Source organism: Ambystoma mexicanum, chromosome 4q (genome assembly GCF_040938575.1).
Source record: "Ambystoma mexicanum isolate Mex_15411 chromosome 4q, UKY_AmexF1_1, whole genome shotgun sequence".
Lineage (NCBI taxonomy): Eukaryota > Metazoa > Chordata > Amphibia > Caudata > Ambystomatidae > Ambystoma > Ambystoma mexicanum.
The window spans coordinates 958,187,129-958,207,150 of record NC_090928.1 but is presented as its reverse complement, the minus strand read 5'-3'; positions in this window follow the sequence as shown (position 1 = coordinate 958,207,150).

Sequence of the window (20,022 nt, the reverse complement as noted above, 5' to 3'; positions counted from 1 at the left end):
AGATCACAGGTGAGAAAGACAGCATAAAGGGGGCCTCACTTGAACTTTGAACTTTCATACTTACGGCGCATCGCTCAGGAAAGTCAAGTGGATTTTGCCAGCGCCATTCTGAAAACCAGTGAAGTAACTGGACGAACACGCGCCCCTGCACCAGAAGCAGGATGGAGAGTTCAACCTTCCAAACCATAAGAAGGATATTCCTACGGGCCAAGGAAGCACGATTTGAAGGTCCTGTCCAATCGGTGTTCCGGGTCCTGCGCATCACGCTAGAAGAGGCCGCAGTAATGCAGACTAGATCAGCGCCCCGTGGGAACCAGGTGGGCGTTACAGGCGCCGGGTCTTGTGGAGGTTCCTGGACCTGAAGTCCTCCCAGAGCTTCTTGACGTGCTTGATGTCGCGGGTTGCCACCCCCTCTGCATTGATGGCAACCACTACGTGATCCCAGATCCTCTCCCGTCCTTCCTTGTTGGCGCGTGATGTTCCGAAGAGGGCATCATAATGCCCCAGGACATGCTCCACCAGGACACCAACTTCGGTGGCAGTAAAGCTGGTGGCCCTCTGCCTCTCTGGCTGGGGGTTGCCAGTGGTGCCAGATGGAGATGTGCCCGACATGGCAACCCCAGAGGCAGGGGTGGCTGGGCAACTGGGTCCTGGGGCTGGTCTGTGGAGCGATGGTACCCAGTCGGGAGTCTTCTGTTCCAGCAGGGGTGGACACAGCAACTGGACCCCTGCATATGGCTGATGTGCAGGCACCAAATAGCAGGGCACGTGGGCAGCAGACAGTCAGGCAGCAGCAGATGGCAGGTGGGAGTGTGCTCGGGGCTCTGGGGGACAGGAAAATGGCCTTCAGGGCAGGAGCATGGTCTTCCGTGTGTGTATGTGTGGCCAGCTTGATACGGAGTGATTTGGCACATGAAAAATGTGCACGTCAGCGTGTAATTCGAGGAAAGGACCTTAGCGTGTAAGCGGGTCACCACACGTACGCGATTTCATTGTACCAAAGGTCCTTAGTGCATAAGCACGTCTGTGACGTATCGCGCACGGGCATTGCCCTTTTGCGTGTGAAACTTACCGCAAACACCGTAATACACGTACCCTGCTGAAATTGCGTGTGAAACTTCCCGCTAACCCCAGGAATACACATACCCCACTCGCACAGGGCCCTATCGGGTGTGAAACTTCCCGTGCACCCCCAAAATGCACGTACCCGGATCCAATCGCGTGTGTGACTGTAATAAACGTACCCTGCTAAAATCGTGTGTGAAACTTCCCGCTAACCCCAGTTATACACGTACCCCACTCGCACAGGCCCTTTTTTGCGTGTGAAACTTCCCGTGAACCCCGTAATTCACGTACTCTGCTGAAATCATGTGTGAAACTTCCCGCGAACCCCAGTTATACACGTACCCCACTCGCACAGGTACTTTCTCGTGTGAAACTTCCCGCGCACCCCCGAAATACACGTACCCGGATCCAATCGCGTGTGTGACTTCCCGCGAACCCCCGTAATACACGTACCCTGCTGAAATCGTGTGTGAAACTTCCCTCGAACCCCAGTCATAAACGTACCCCACTCGCACAGGCCCTTTTGTGTGTGAAACTTCCTGCGAACCCTGTAATACATGTACCCTGCTGAAATCATGTGTGAAACTTCCCGCGAACCCCAGTTATACACGTACCCCACTCGCACAGGTACTTTCTCGTGTGAAACTTCCCGCGCACCCCCGAAATACACGTACCCGGATCCAATCGCATGTGTGACTTCCCGCGAACCCCCGTAATACACGTACCCTGCTGAAATCGCGTGTGAAACTTCCCACGAACCCCAGTTATACATGTACCCCACTCGCACAGGCCCTTTCGCGTGTGAAACTTCCCGCGAACCCCGCAATACACGTACCCTGCTCCAATCGCGTGTGAAACTTCCCGTGAACCCCAGTTATACACGTACCCCACTCGCATAGGCCCTTTCGCGTGTGAAACTTCCTGCGAACCCCGTAATACACGTACCCTGCTGAAATTGCGTGTGAAACTTCCTGCGAACCCCAGTTATACACGTACCCCACTCGCACAGGCACTTTCGCGTGTGAAACTTCCCGCGCACCCCCGAAATACACGTACCCGGATCCAATCGCGTGTGTGACTTCCCGCGAACCCCCGTAATACACGTACCCTGCTGAAATCGTGTGTGAAACTTCCCTCGAACCCCAGTTATAAACGTACCCCACTCGCACAGGCCCTTTTGTGTGTGAAACTTCCTGCGAACCCCGTAATACACGTACCCTGCTGAAATCTTGTGTGAAACTTCCCGCGAACCCCAGTTATACACGTACCCCACTCGCACAGGTACTTTCTCGTGTGAAACTTCCCGCGCACCCCCGAAATACACGTACCCGGATCCAATCACATGTGTGACTTCCCGCGAACCCCTGTAATACACGTACCCTGCTGAAATCGCGTGTGAAACTTCCCACGAACCCCAGTTATACATGTACCCCACTCGCACAGGCCCTTTCGCGTGTGAAACTTCCCGCGAACCCCGCAATACACGTACCCTGCTCCAATCGCGTGTGAAACTTCCCGCGAACCCCAGTTATACACGTACCCCACTCGCATAGGCCCTTTTGCGTGTGAAACTTCCTGCGAACCCCGTAATACACGTACCCTGCTGAAATTGCGTGTGAAACTTCCCGCGAACCCCAGTTATACACGTACCCCACTCGCACAGGCACGTTCGCGTGTGAAACTTCCCGCGCACCCCCGAAATACACTTACCCGGATCCAAACGCGTGTGCGACTTCCCACGAACCCCCGTGATACACGTACCCTGCTGAAATCACGTGTGAAACTTCCCGCGAACCCCAGTTATACACATACCCCACTCGCACAGGCCCTTTCGCGTGTGAAACTTCACGCGAACCCCAGTAATACACGTTCCCCGCTTGCCGTTTGCTGTTTGGCAGCCCTGTAAACTGGTCCAGGGTTAGCGCAGCCCTTTGCGCTGGATTGGGGATTTTGATGGCTTTTCCTTGCGTGAGGGCGTTCTTGGGGGCATAACTGGCGCTGCTGCAGTGTCGCTGCGCCACTCTGCACCACGGCTGGTTTTGGAGGCTAAAATCCATGAATACGCTGTGTGCGGAAATCGATTTTAGCGCACGCGGCTGGCGCAGACATTCGCACGCGCACACTATGCGCTAGCCTCGTGCGCCACTTTTGTGCGAAATTCTATGAATTACCCTGTAAAGCTTTTCAACTACCCTGCTTAACAGATTACAGGGTTTTTTCTCACTGAAAGCGAACCAGAGGTTCCAGCTTTACTAGTGTATACAACCAAGTAACCATACCAAGTGTAAATACATATTCCATTAAAAACTATTATCGATTGTACTAAAATCATAAATACCACATACTTTCTACTCCCCCTACAGTACCTACAATTACTATGCACATATTACTATGATGGTTGTGGCCCGATTCTGAACCCCCAGCCATTGAATTGGTGTTCACAGACACCGAAATTGACCGCAGACTCTGCGGCATCTGCAAACTAGTTTTTTCACCTTTAAAAACTGCTGCATATCATCTTTATTCCACTTCCCCATCCTTTCCAGGCCCTCTTTCGGCCACCAAATAACCCAAAATGTGTTTTCCAGACTTTTACCCTGCCTGCTATCCACGGACACTTGCCGGTGTCCAGTGAACCAACATGACGGCTGCTTCAAAAATTATGATGCACCTCATGCTTTTCACCATCCAATCAGTGGGAACATCTGATGTCCGCAAGCAGCACGTCACCCTATGATTGGCCAAGGGGGGTGTCTGCGGACCGAATAGGGAAGTAAGTCCATGGACCCAGATATCACTTATTTTTTTGTACCTACTTTTTGGCTGTTTTTAAAAAAAAAAATATGGGCCAGATTTGCACCAAATATACAAAAGCAAACTTTCGGGACCAAGCCGTCATTCCTGGTGCAAATTTGGTGAAAATCCATCCAGCGGTTTGGGCTGTAGGCGTGGGCACCTTCTTTTCCATTGCGTCTATGAGGAAAACCACACATTTTGGGACACCACTATAACCTTGCCTCCTCTGGACGAAACCTCACCAAACTTCGCAGAATCATTTCAAGTTGGCCATATTTGCAAAATTTGTTAAGGATTTGTCCGGGGGGGGCAAAGTTATAAGCCGCTCAAAAAGTGCTCTTCCTATGGATTGAGCATATGTAAAAAGGGGATGTGTCAAAAGGTGACTAAGCATAGTGGCCAAGAGCCTGGAGAAAGGATGACTCAGTCCATAGTGGAAAAATTGCATCCTTTAGGAGTAAAATGCAACAAGAAAAAAAGAATGTGCCTAAAACATTTAGAGTACAGGCACCCTATGTTAGTGCCAGTCCGCTCTACAAGAAACATAACCAGACGTGTTACAGTGAAACAAAAACAAATGAGCTAACTTTTCAAACTAAATCAAAATTAGGGTATCTAGGCAGCCACTAGCACCCTACAGGTTACAAGGAACAATTCAGGCAAATGTTAAAAAATAAACATGAAACAAGACTGCCAGGATCCCTGTTTTTGCTGTTCAAACTAATTTGAGCTGCATTTGAACCATGTTTGTCACATTCAAACCATGAGGTCCTTCTGATGCTGCTTTTGGCACTCACTTCACCTTCAAACTGTGCTCTTCACAGTGCACATCATTGAATTGACTCAACACCACATCGCCCCTGCATAGCCTCATCACCTGCTGTGCTCGAGTACCAGCGCACCATGCAGATTGCTTTGAACCGCTGAGTCGAGCCGAGTATCGGACCACCCTGAATTTGCATCAAAAATGACTCAAACCGCTGGACCATCGCATCACTCCTTGACGTGAGCCAAGAGTACTCATGGCTTCAGACCACAGTAGATCATCAAACTGTTCATGCTGTTCTATTTGACCTGCATCCTTCGATGCTGCTGCTAACTGCACAGAACACCCTCTCAAATCTGACTTACCTCCTGGGATCCATGTGATCTGACACCTTCAAACCCAGTTTGAAACCTCTCTTGACATCGTCAAACCACCTAACAATGGAATCAGATACTTTCAAGTGACCCTGTTTAGGGACCTAAAACAGTTAAAGAAACTTTTGCGCCTTTTTCCAACCAGACACATCCCTTTTATCAACATTGTTGCAATGTTTCCCTGTTTCCTCCCAGACAAAGTATCATGAGTGTTTACACATTTCTGTTCTGCATATTCAATCTTCATTTTACATTGGTGGTATTTGATAGCCTTTCTAATATTTATTTTTCTGAATAATTTGTTCAATTAAAGTATACATTTTCATAGAACTTTGGACAATATTTTATTTTGGATCTGTTGTACTATTGTGGTTTGGGTTGCTACTGGCTCATGTTCATCCCAGCCCCCCTTTGAGAGTATTCCCTTTCCATCGACCCACCTTACCACAAAAGGCGAACGAGGTGTATCACTTAACTGGCCCTGTTTTACCTTTATGATTGGTATCACTGTTGGTTTGAAGAGCTCTGGAGGCTGAGTAGGCACTTTAGCCACTAACCATCCTTCTACTCCTGCAGAGCAGAAGTCATTTCATCACACTGGTGCTAGAAGTGGGATTTGAGACAGGCTGTGCCTATGTCTTATTCTTCCAAAATTAAAGTTAACGTTAGAAACACAAACGGAAAAAGAACCCCAAACAAGGGGTGCAAAGAAAGATGGCCGCTGTTACTTAAATTTTTTTATGCTTTGGTTTCACCCAGCTTCGGATGTTTTTTCATCTTTCTTTGCACCCCCTGTTTTGGGTTCTTTTTAAGTATCCCAACATAGGACCTACGAAATCTTTAAATATTTTGGCTTATCCATGACCTTGTGATGTCCACCACATTCCCAAAAGAAAGGTGCGCAGAAGGTAGTGAGTCCCGACCCAGACAACTCCAACCAACTGTAAACGTTAACAGATAACTTGAGCCTCTCTGTCCCGCAATTCCCGGGTATTCTGTACTCACAGAAGGTCCGGGACGTGAGGCGCCTGTTATGTTGCCACGCCCCTGGCCATGTGATGTAACGACACCCGTGGTTACCGGGGCAACGTAAAATACACATAAAAGATTACGCATGCCCACGCTCGCCATCTCTGCTAGCTTTTTGTCCGCCACATGCAGGTCAGTTACTCTTTTAACTTTACCTGCGTTTTCTGACGCAGTGAGCTTCCCCTGACACCTGTCTCACTTGATCTCTTACAGATCACTTACCTTACAGCATCTGTGGACCGTATTGATTGCAACAAAGGTAATCACTGATTTCCTGATTACACCACATGCATCTAATCCACGCATATTACATCCACGGGTGCAAAGGCCCTCTTTTTTTGAAGGTACTACTTATTCCATTCTTTCCCTTTGGATTAGTTTGACTTTACATGAAATTCTGAATATGGCTATGATCTATATGTACTTTTTGTGTAACCCATTATGATGGAAATGTATTTGTGCATGCCGCTTGTGTTTGATTTGAATAGTGCTCAGCCCTGAAGATGGAGCCAAAATGCATTGCCTTATGAGCCCACACTGATGAGGATGCTGTTTGCCTAAAATCTTTCTGTTATTAAACACCATTTTCTTGTGCAATATGCCTTGAGCTTCGTTAACTACTTTTTTTCAGTAGTATATTAGCAAAGAATGTACATTTGGGCAGCATATCAAGAACAATATCTCAAACAAGTATTGCAGCTTCTATATAAAGCAGTGTGTGAGTTTCAGCATAACTGCGTGGTTCCACCAAGTTTCTCTGCTATATAAAACATGAATGACATTCATAGCAAGTCTAATGGCAAGCTAAAGGCTAATAAAGGCTAAAATAGTTGATTAAGCTATTTATGCCAATGGATTATTCAATAACATGATAAATATAACAATGCAATTCAAAGAGATAAAGAAAATAGATTTAAAGCTAATCATGAAGGATGTAAATTCACATGCTGAATTTGACCAGCTATATCAAGATATGAAAATCATTGAGCAGCAACGGTCTCAGTTAGCGCAGGAAAAAGCTAATATTGGAAATACATCAGCTCACCTTACAATTGACACAGCAACAAGAACTGGGTGATCAGAGTACGTTGACCTCACAAGAGCTAATGCAAAGAATAAAAGAACATGTGGCATTGAGAGAGAAGTCTGACATTTTAATGAACATTCTTGATGATGCAGTATCACAGATTGGGGAAACAAATACATAATTAGCTAGCTGGCAGTCCATGAATCAGTAGTGAGCAGAAGAAATACATATTTACCAGAAAGAAAACGGTTCCTTGCTGAATGAATTACAAAACACAAAAGAAATATTAGTTTCCAAAACTAAGACATTTGACACCAGCCAGACTAGTCTGAATGAATCTTGGTAACAACTTGTCCCAAAGAAAAAAAACAGATGATCATTGAAATGATGATACTGCTTAATGATTATGAAAAGTATTTATAGAAATTCAGTTGAGATTGGATTCACAATTAAAAGCTCACAGACAGATATCTTTCATGGAAGAATTGAGACGTTTGTCCCGATTTAGGGGACTAAATGTGAATACCAAGACCTGCCCAGAGACATGCTAATGACCTCAATGCACCTAGCCCTAGTCAGGATCTACTGGGGTACCAGACGTGCCATTTCCCCTTCCCAAACTCACCCAGATAAAGACTTGAGTTCCCTGTCAAATACAGAGCTGGGAGGTGGTTGAGTGGAATACCTAGTATGTCAGGAGTGGACATGAGAGGAAATGAAAGTGCTCCCCAATAGAGAAACAGTGAACAAAGATGTGAATTGGGTTAAGGGAACACGAATTACAGCATATGATCCAACACAGTCCACTTAGCCAATTTGGCTGATATTGAGAGAAAGAGAAAATTAACTGGAAAATGGGCATTTTAAAGACCCCTCCCTATGCCAAGGATTATGGAGACATCTCTGATTCTCTATGTAGATAGGAAAACACTGATTCTGAGTTATAATATGAAGATATACCATAATATCCAGCCCCTCCAAAAGGATTTGAGGTCCATAACCCATAAAACCAGTGGGAAAGCAAGAACGTTGAGGACCCCCTGTACTATACACATAGCAAATCTCCCTACACCCATTATGACAGGGGAGAATGTGCAAGACAGGGGGGGGGCAAATATGCATACCTGTAGGGGAGTTCAATTAGTGGATCTGACTCTCAGAAGGGAAGTTGGACCCAATTAAGGAGACTTAGAAAACGAAAACCACAATCACAGTTTGTAAAAGGCCCACTCAGTAAAATTATTGCTATACAATATCTTATGATCCCTTACCATAAAAATACAAAATATTCTGTTTAGTAACATCTAGAACTTTGCAAACAAATAATGCAACATTTGCACTGAGGAATGACGAAAACGACATTGATAAATCAATTATTGCGCATCAACAAATGTTGTAAAAGAAAACATCCATGATTTAATCATACACATTTAAAGAAACAGAAAGCAAGACATCACATCAAAATGTCCAATATTATAGGCTGACGAGTTTCCAGGTGGTACCTCTTCTTCTAAAGCCTAATGCGACTGATGTTGAATCACGTACATGCAAAAAGAAAGAAATCAAATAGATGCTGTTATTAGCCCAAATACAGGAGCAAATCATTGAATAAATTGTCTGAACACATATCAGATATTGATAAAGACATTGCTAACTAAATGAGACAGGCAAACAAGGGTGCATGACTAGCTGATCCTTAGATACGTATTCAAAAAGACAGGTCAAGAACCAACAGAATCATGGCTACATAAATGAAATCCACAAACATCAGTACCAACTGGAATCATTACAATATTGTGCACATCACTTATATAATAACATTTTGGCAGAACCCATTGAGGCAAACAAGTTTAGACACAAGGTGTTTCACGGGGTACTTGTATGCTAACAATTGTGCTTCAGTCGCAATATATCGAGGATGCACAAAAGCAATAATAGTCAAGCAAGACTGTCAATTAGATTTCTAAAATAACTAAAGTGTCTGTAAAAAATAATGGGAGATCCACCAGGGGGGCGCCGAGATGCACTGACGCATCCGCACTGGTCTCCTCCAAAGGGCGCCGTAAGAGGGACTTGAGCCCCCCCCAGACCCCCAGGAGTACAGTGCCGACCCCCCCCCACGGATTGCTGTCGCAGCAGAGCCCCCGCGGACCCCAACTCCGATCTTCCGGCGTGGAGAACTCGCCGAGTTCGGGCCTTTGGAGAGAGGAGGGAGACGGAGCTCCGCCTTGCCCCGTGCCGCGGCTCCGCAGGAACTAACGGAGAGCCGCGTAGGGGTTGGGGCCTGCGGCTTCCTGGAATCCCGAGGGCTGCTAGGGGCCCAAAGAAGAGCCCGGAGGAGTGAAGCGACCGGGGCCTGTACCCTACGACATCTCCAGCCAGGAAGGCGGCCTGCGACTACTTCAAAGTCGCTGTTGACTCCGTCGAGCGTGCAAATCTCATTGCCTGCACCTCGGCCTAGATTTCGCTGTGGAAGCGGGGTCTGTGGAGAGACGTTGGGACCCCGACACAACGAGAGCCCGGGCAAGACAGGCTGCCACACCGGCGGCGTATGCGACCCGACAGGAAGAGCATTTTTACCGGGTCTGCACTGGCAAAGAGGGCCGAGACGCATGCTTCCGTTTCCGCGTGGAGAAGCAGGCCATCTCCAACGCTCTAGGGCGGCTTGAGGAAAATACCCGAGAAGTTTCAGCCGTCCGCGGATAGTAATCCTCAATCCACAGGTCTCCATCTTCCTCGGCACAGTACTTTGCAGCTGAAAACAACAGAACAGGTGTAACTTTCACAAATAAGACCTGAAAGTGTAACAGAACAATTTCCTGGGCAATTTACATCGAATCAAGCAAGAGGGGCCTGCAGCGGCCCCTTAGTCCCTTCCGCGTCCGGCCTTCCCCGGACTCTGCTTTTCACAGGTGGGGTGTGACGAAAGTTCGGCGAGTCCCACGTGGAATGAGAGCGCCCCAAGTCAACCATCACGATTTGCCTCGAGTAACCCCCTGCCTCAACGGAGAGTGTAAAGTTAAGGCCGTATACAGAGAAATCCCCCCGGTGTGCGCACCCCAGTGTTGTGGGGGGGGGCCCAGCGACGAAGCCCGCCTGGTCTGTGGAGTCCGGGGGGAGCCCTTGTGGAGATGATCGGGGAGAGCCTCTGACCTGGAAAGAGGACCTACAGAAATTTCGGCGCCTGCTCCCAAGATCATCAACCTGCCCTGAGATGGCGGCCCCGACGCACCTGGATATGTCTGATACTAGCACAGTCACCAAAGGTATGGCTGCTCTCCTGGAGGAAATAAGAGGCTTCAGAGCAGACATAACGCTACGGTTGGATACCCTGGATAAAAAAGTGGACAATATAGACGACAGGATCCAAGCGCTTGAAAACAACACAGCCTCGAATGACATTTTCGAGACGCAATTCGACATGCACCTATCGGAACTCGAGAGGAGAGAAGAGAAATGCTCCCTAAAGCTTGATGACTTAGAGAATAGAGAACAACGCTGTAATCTTCGCTTTTTGGGGTTCCCGGAGCGGGAAGGTGAAACGCAAATGGACATAATCAAAGCTGTAAACGCGGTGGTGGGATCACTCTTTGAGGGGGCGAACACGAATGAACCCACTATTGATAGAGCTCACAGGGCGGGAGCGGCCAACAGGGGCCCCAGGTCCATTCTCGTACGTTTCCACTACTTCGCGGAGAAGAACACAATTCTGGAACTGGCACGTAAGAAGGGCACGGTGGACTGGGAGGGGGCCCGGATTTCGCTGTACCAGGATCTGTCCGCCTCCACCCTGGCAAGACATCGACTTTGCTCCCCGCTGACGAAAATGCTCCAAACCAAGGGGGTCCGATACAGATGGGGATACCCTTTTTCACTTTCCTTTGAACTGGAAGGGTACAAATATGCCCTGGTCACGGAGGATGACATTCGTAGGGTGTCGGGCGAACTTCTCGGAGAACTAAACATGGAAGTGGAAGAGCAAGAGCGCGGAAGAGAGCCGGTTGGACCCGGGAGAATTAAGGCTTCACAGGAGAGAGGCAAAGTCCGAGGCCACAGGAAGTTCAGAATAGTGGCTCTGACATCCCCTGGTCAACCTGACACTTGAGGAACCCCAAGAAGCTTCGCGGTCTAGTTTGTTTTTTATGCCAATGGGGGAAGCACTGTAATTATTTGCAATCTGAACATGACAGGGGGGTGGGGGAGTTCAAGTTGTTGTTATTGAAGAGCTCAAGAGCCCGGAGGAGGGAGACAATGGTGGCCTGGCTCAGCGACAGGATGAAGCCGTTGGTCCACCAGGCGTTCAGGGGGGAGGAGGGAGGGGGAAGGGAAAACTTGGGGTTTGTTCAAGAGGATTTTAGTTGGGTCAAGCCAAGTTTTCTGGTCTGTTTTGTAACTGCAGATTTGTTCTTTGACTATAGCGGGGGGCGGAAGTATTGCGGGAGCACTGGAATTAGCTATCCCGAGAAGGGAGACATAGGGCCTCATTACACAGACGGCGGTAAGGGTTAACGGTCACCGTTAATGGCAACGGTGACCGTTAACCCTTACCGCCGTACTACGAGGTCCCTTTGCGGGTTGGAGGATTTAACGCCTGCTTCTTGCAGGCGTTAAAATCCAACCCTCTAAGGGACCTCGGAGCTAATTACGGCACCGCAAAATTGCGGTGGCGTAATTAGCGCCTTCCCCATTTCCATAGAGCCCTATGGGGCAGAAATGGGAATGGGGAAGGGCAATGGCGGAAAGGGGATTTACCGCCCCTCCAACCTTGGAATGGGGCGGTAAATCCCCTTTCCACCAAGGCGGTGCCGGTATTTTACCGGCATGAGCCATGGCGCTAATAGCGCCATGGCTCACCGCCTACCGTGTAATGAGGCCCATAAGCTTTTACTATCGCTATGATGGATGATTCCTTTCAATTTTTGACAGTGGGTTCGTTAAATGTGCGGGGGCCCAACTCTCCCACTAAAAGGTCGTTACTGGTGAGGGAATTTTCAAGGCTCCGGCTCCAATTCTTATTCGTACAAGAAACACATTGGGTTAGGGACAAGGAACCAAAGCTGAGAGCTAAAGCTATTGAACAAGTGTATGCAGCGTCCTTCCAGGCCAAGAAACGAGGAGTTGCCCTATTGGTTTCTCCCGGGGCACACTTCGTTCTCAAAGCCCAGAGGTCAGACCCGGAAAGACGATATATCATGGTTAAAGGGGAGGTGAGGGGTCGGCTGTTCACCCTGGTCTGTATTTATGCTCCAAATGAGGCGCAAGATGGCTTCTGGATGGGGATGAGAGAGAAAAATGTAGCATTTTCTGAGGGTACTTTACTGGTTGGGGGGGATTTTAACATGGTTCTTTGCCCTGACAGAGACAGGAGCTCGCCCAACCCATGTCCTAATCAACGCCTTCAAAAAAAAATCGGCTGAGGCTTTTCAAATAGTTAATGAAGATCTGGGCTTGAGCGACACACACCACACAAAACAAGATCGCGACCCCGACTTCACATTTTTCTCGAAACCTCATGCTACATTTTCCCGTATTGATTACATCTTGGTCGACGCCACGCTCCGGGGCGAGGTCACGGAATCAGGGGTAGAGGTGGTTCCCTGGACTGACCATGACATGGTTAGAATAAAAATGGGTATGCCCCCGGCCTCGCCACCTGGGTCCCTATGGAGGTGTAATGACCTCCTTCTGCACGACAAAGAGGTACGGCAATCCCTCCTTACAGCTATTACAGAATACTTCTCTATCAACGACAATGGGGAGGTCGGGGTTATGGGTGTCTGGGAGGCATTCAAGGCGACCATTAGGGGCATTCTCATCGAGACAGGTTCAAGAAAAAAGAGGGAAAGGGGCCAAGAGGAGAAATTATTGAGGGAAAAGATAGAGGCTATCCAACCGGGTGGGAAACTAAAAACACAAATGTTCCCCGGAAAGTGGGAGGAACTCCAAAGGTTGCGCTCAAGCCTGGCAGACCTCCAGGTGGGACAAACAGAAAAAAAGCTGTCCTTCCTGAAACAGAAGTACATGGAAAAAGGGGAAAAGGCAGAAAAAATATTAGCTTGGAGGCTCCGGGAGCTCAGAAATAGTAGGAGGGTTAATTCCATCCGTCCACCGGGAGGGGAGTCAACGGCAAGAGATAATAAAATAGCTGAACACTTTCGGCAGTATTATGAGTGCCTGTACTGCTCGGAATACGCAGGGGACGGAACCGAGATCGACAACTTCTTGGACTCCCTCCCGATTCCCGGCCTCTCACCCGAAAAGGCAGATAAACTAGATCTCCCCGTATCCCCAGAGGAGATAATAGATACCATATCCTCCCTGAAGAGTGGAACAGCCCCAGGCGAAGATGGGTTCACAGTCAAGTTTTATAAGACCTATCGGTCAACGCTAGCCCCGTTTATGGCCAAAATGTTTAACTCAGCACTTGATCAGGGCACCCTCCCACCCTCGATGATGTCAGCATTGATAGTAGTAATCCCCAAAGAGGGGAAGGACCCTTCCCAGCGTCACTCATATCGCCCCATTTCCCTTCTTAACGTGGATGTTAAGATCCTGGCCAAACTTCTGGCGAACAGACTGGCGAAGCTCCTCCCCTCACTAATACATGGAGATCAGGTAGGGTTCATTCCGGGACGCCAGGGTTCCGATAACATACGGAAGACCCTAGGCCTAATGCATGAGGCTTCGAGGCAGGGGGTAGAGGGCTACTTGCTTGCTTTAGACTCTGAAAAGGCCTTCGACCGAGTCAAGTGGCCTTATATGGGTAGAGTTCTCCAGAAAATGGGCCTCGGGGAGAATTTTTGTAGGTGGGTCTCGACACTATATAATAGACCCACGGCAAGAGTCTTGGTCAATGGTGGCACGTCGGAACCCCTGGCCTTATCTAGAGGAACCCAGCAAGGCTGAATTCTTTCCCCCCGTCTATACGCTCTGGCAATGGAGCCCCTGGCCATAGCGATCAGAGCGGACCAGGAAATTACAGGGATACGTTGTGGCGATTGCGACTTTAAAATTTTCCTATTTGCCGACGATATTTTGGGTTATCTAACCAACCTCCAGGTCTCACTACCTAGATTATTCGATCTTATAAACTTCTATGGGGCCTTCTCGGGGCTTAGGATAAACGCTTCCAAGTCTAGTATTATGCCTATGGCTCCCGGGGACCAAGACATTGGGGATCGCTCTGAATTATTGGGAGTGAGAAGAGAACGAGTGTCCACTAGGTATCTAGGCACCTGCGTTCCTAGGAACCTTTCGCTACTATATCAGTGTAACTTCCCGGAGATTTTGGCCAAGATTAGCAGCGATCTCAAACGCTGGGCGCCTCTTACACTCTCTTGGTTTGGGCGTATGGTAACGGTTAAAATGAACATCTTACCTCGCTTATTGTATCTTTTTGCAGCCCTCCCTGTGGTCATTCCTGAATCCTTCTTCGAGGTTTTACATGCCCGAGTCCTCCGGTTTATATGGGACGGGAGGAGAGCAAGAGTCAAATTCTCCACCTTGACCCTTCTGAAGTCTCACGGTGGATTCGCCCTTCCTGACTTTAGCCTATACTATAAAGCAGCTCAGCTCCGGGTGATGTTGGAGCACATGAGAGAGGATATGAGGACATATTGGACATACATTGAGGTTATCCATACCCACCCGAAAAAAGTTAGAGATCTGCTATGGGCCTCCCCTAAAACCATCCCCTCCCATCTTAGAGTGCACCCCACACTAGCAGTCTTATGGGCAGTCTGGAAACCGAATAAAGATAACAAAATGCTGTCATCCTGGCCGTCCCCTTTAACATCGTTTTGGGGTCCCCCTATCAATCTAGACACCAGAGGCTTCCGCGACACTCAAGCATGGTCAGACATGGGTTTGGAGAGGGTTTCCCAACTCTCCCGCGAGGAGGGCTTCATATATTACGAACAATTGACTGAAGCACTGATTGACAAACCACCCTCGATCTTTGAGTATTTGCGTTTGAAGTGAATTCTGACTCACCCTCGGTGGGCTGACAACCTAAATCGCCCCCTCACCCCCTTTGATGAGGTAATAGCTAAAAGTGTCTTTCGGAAGGGCTCTCTGTCCAAGTTTTATAGTACTCTGATAATGGCTAATTTGGAGGGTAGGCAACCTTTCAAACGAATCTGGGAAGAAAGGCTGGGCATGACGTTGGATGACCACACATGGAGGGCAATTTTCAAAACTATATTTACCGGTACTCTGTACACCACAGCCATGGAGCACAGCTTCAAGATTCTCCATTCCTGGGATCGCCCCCCGGCCACCCTGTCCAGAATGTTCGCAGAAGTATCCCGCTACTGTCCTAGGTTATGTCACCAAAGGGGCACATGGTTTCATATGTGGTGGGGATGTCCGGTTATTCAGGTGTACTGGTCGGAGCTTCTCAGCTGGATTAAGGATATAGAGGGGTTCAGTCCATTGCTACTCCCCCTAGAAATCCTCCTGGGTACCCCCATGCCGGAAACGGAACAGAGTGCATTCCCGAGGGTCATCGAGGCCATGCTGAGGGCGGGGAGGCTAGCATTGGCCCAAAAATGGAAAAGCGCTTTAGCACCAACCAAGGAGGAATGGCTTTGTAAACTAAGGGTGATTTTTACGTATGAAAAGCTTACAGCAGTGAAAAATGACAAAGTCTCGGATTTCACACAGGAATGGACCGCAGTTCTCCTCCATGACGAATGTGTCTCAATGCGTCTGTAAAAATATGCTTTATTATGTATCCTCCGGGCTTATCCCAGCACCGGCCCTAGAAATGGAGATTGACCCTCATTTTGCTCTGAACCACGCTGATCCCACGATGTCAAATTGTATAACAATGCATACAACGATGTTTGAAAGTTCTCTCTGCAGCTTCTATAACCCGAAAAAACCTCAAAACTCGGTATGTTGCAAAGTTGGGTGGGCGGGGAGGGTGGGGGTTGGGCGAATGGGATTAAAAGATAAAAACTTTGACATCCTTGTCTGTAAGCCTATTGTATGGTCGGTGGGGATTGCCGTTGCACCCTACCTTGTATGTACAATGTCAATAAAAATATAGTTAAAAAAATAAATAAATAATGGAGTAATGGAAAAATGTGAACCACAGTCAACTTAAAGAGGCGTATGTATAGATCAAGAGGCACTCTACTGTCTAAGTGGAAAAGGAACTCACTCACCAAAGAAGGCCACCACCCCCTCCCCCTGACCTGGTATTAATTGAAAAACATACAGACCGAGTAGAGATGCATTTCCAGAAGACTTGATTCCGAGACATCACTATAATATCAGTGAAAGAACAAGATGATAGGTAAGAGACTCCCACAGACCTATGAAAATACATCTCCTCCAAACAATGAGTGGTTCTCGACTTTGAAGGGAAATGCACTGAAATTCTATCCACAGTGGAAAGCCAATGAGGATCTATCTCAACCCATGGATAACTGATCAGATATAATCAGGAGGGTTATTTGTGCTTTTACCAACCCCAATTTCAGAGTGGTACATTTCATCATTACCATAATACCGAAAAACACTGCATTTTTTTAAATTTGTGGGGGTCCCCTAAAAACCCACAGTTTTTCTACCCTTAGAACGTCAACCCAACCCGACTCATTTTAATCGCTTGCCCCACTAGCCCATACATATTTTAATTTAAATGGAAATAGAAGTTTTGTAAAAGGTTTTCACTTAACGAAATACAAATTAAAAAACATATTTAATTAATATTTTCAGTGTTTTTAGGTGTTATGTACTTCGGTGAAATGTACCACTCTGTTTTGTTTTCGGTAAAATGACTGGGTACCATTAGTTTAGTAGTTTAACTAGTGTACAAAGGAAAAGTGAACTTATCCCTTCTCAACTCAATGAAGGTAAGAATATGAAATTTGTTTAACCCAAGAAAGAAGCTTCATCAGCAAAAGATTGCTAATGCAATTACAGAAGGGTCAGAACATTCCTACAGTTAATAAAATTGATAAATCGGAATCTGGACTTGATGAGATGGATTCCAAACACCTTAATACTCTCAGGTGCGCTGGGTATTAAAATTGGAAGAAACATTATAACTGCTGCGTCATTAGAGAGGTCATTTTTATGTTATATTGTTAATGACATAATCCTGGGGGCCTAATGAAAAAAGTAGCAGCATTCCATGAGGGGTGTCAAGAAAGTGGTCTCACAATTAATATTAATACAACCATGGTGATGGTTTTACACCCACCCCATAAAAAACAACCTAAATTACATCTCACTATGAAGGGCCAATTAATTGAACAAGTCTTATTTTTTGTCTCATACATATGCTTAAAATTGAATTCTTGATCTTTTGACTCTGGCACTCCAGTGGTTAAGGCTTATTGGTATAACACAATATGGTTGGTGGATTAGGGCAATTATCCACTTTGCCTACGCATAAGCAGCCAGATCTCTTTACTAAATCAATAGGTCATACACAGTTTGCAAGTTGTTTTTGGTTGTCCAATCCTTGTCTATCCTGACATACTATGTCACTTTGTGATTAATTCTGATTTTATTAACAACAGGGGCTTTGTTAAAAGTTTGGCGGTGCAGGAAAAAGTAGCACTAATTCCGTTACCACTGTTTTTCCTGCACTGCCAAACAACTACAAGTGTGATGGTGGGATGGCCAGAATGACTGGCCGCTCTGAGCTTCTCATATTTCCGACATCCCACCACCAGAAAATGCCAGTATTACTGGCACCGTTATTAATGGACGGTGCTGGTAATACCAGCATATTCCCCCATGGAATCCTATTGGACTCCATGGAATTTGGAATACCCAACCTTACCAGCACTTGTAATCTGCCAGTATTACCGGCAACTGTAATTTTGTTTGGTGGTATCCCACCAGATTTTCCATTATATCCTGCTGGAACGTTAAATTGTGATCATAAGCCATACCTGACATTAAGGTAAGGTGGCTAGAATCTCTCATAATTATCCAAGCCACAACAAATTAATATTACACGTGTCAACCCTGTGAGCCCAGCCCAGCAGTGGTAGGGTTATGTGTTTTCCCCCAGCCAGGCTGTTTCTCCTGTTTCCAGCAAGACTGTAGCCCTGGAGGTTGCCTCACTCTGCATCTCTCTGCCTTTGCTTTCTGTCCCCTACACTGCCTTAATACAAAGGGCTTTGGTTTCGATATCAGAAAGCAAAGTTCACTTGTTCTGAGAATAAAGATCGGACCCCTAAAGCAGGCTTTATTTTGTCCAATCTCCTGTAAACATTTGCATTTAAAAGAAGGGGTCTCTCTTCAATGAATCACCTCATGACTTCGGCCTTGAAGAAAATTTTGTTTGGACCCTGTTGGGAGAGCAGCACTTTCCAAAGTCCTCCAGATGTGAGGTGGAGACTGGCAGTCCAAGTTAAAGTCAAGTTCCCCCCCCCTTGTCTCCAGGACAAATTTGGAGGTGACCTGCTGCTGGAATAAGACTTGCCTCTCTGCCAGCCACAAAGCTACCAAGAACCTCACCATGCTAACAAACCCCTGCAGGTGTGTGTCATTGTCCCCATATTTGGTAGCCCTGGAAAAGGACTACTCTTGCCCCTGAGATCCTAGGGTGGGACTCACACAGTTCCCAAGAACCAAGAAAGACAACATTCCAACTTTTACTGTTCAACCACTGCGAGTATTTTTGACATTGTTCAAAGAGACATGACCCTCTGGAGCTGCCTTTCTCTCCTCTTCTAACCTTTTTCTTTGAATTGGTTGTATGAAGATAACTTTATTTAAATATGTTGAGATTAAATCTTATATCAAATGTATTTTTCAATGGGTTTTTCATGACTGAGCCATGAATGATAGGTTCCATTAAAGGTAGCAATACCCTTAATTGCAGATTGTTCTCAGATTAATCCATTGTATGTACAATAAATGTTATAAAATGCATTGTTGCCAGTAAGAACATATGTGCTTGTTGAATTGCTGCACCTGCATTGATCAAACCGCCATTCGAACCACCAGCTTCTTCACTGCCAATCCAGCCAATGATCGAACCGACCCCGGTGTTCTCTCTGAACTGAATTCTTCAATACCCACATCTGAACCACTCGCATGCACATCCCCTCAGCCCATCAAACCTCCACCATTAACCGAACCTGGTAATTACGACGATCTGCATCATTCAAACATCGCTTCGAACCACAGCCTTCTTCAATTTGACCCTGCCTTGGCATCTGCTTGCCAATGGACAACCGCAATGGCTGCATTTTGAACTGAAACAAATGTCCGAACAGCAGAGCGAAGCCTAGTTCACAGTTGTCGAACCACCAAAACAGTGCAAAGGTATTACTACTTGATAATTGGCCATTGGTCTATTTTGGGGTGCAGGAACAGGCTAGGCCAGATTACTCTGAAATCAGACGAATGATTAGTTAATCTCTCTAGTTACAAGCAAGAGGAACTGGGCTGAGTAAATCATCCACTACAAAAATGGAAGAGACCACCAATGTGGCAAAAATATCTATTTATTGAAAGCTTTTGGTACATGGATCAAGGTACTGGACAATAAGCAATTCTCCAATACTTTTCTCATTGCTTCCAGGCTTGTCACGGTCTTTCAAGGGCCTGTGATATCACAAAACATAAGTAAAATTTCAAAAACCAAAGGGAACACAGGATTGGTTAGTGAGGTAAACTACATATATAAATGCATAAAGGGTTAGTGTCCCTGTTGGCTAGGCAATATCTGGTGGCTCCTCCTGTGAGTACCTACTAAATATTGCAATTACATGTATGCTAGGTTAACGCGCTATGATTGGGTTTTGCAATAATGTGTGAGCTAGCATGGAAGGTGGATTGGGATTGCTCAGCAAGGGTCTTAACCTTGGTGCTTTGGAAAGGTACCAGCCCATTCAATGTGGTGGGAACTGCCACAGAGGTGCTGCTTGTTCCCGGCAAGTTACCATCTCCCATCCTCTAGGCCTTTAGACAGAACAGTAAGCTGTCATCCT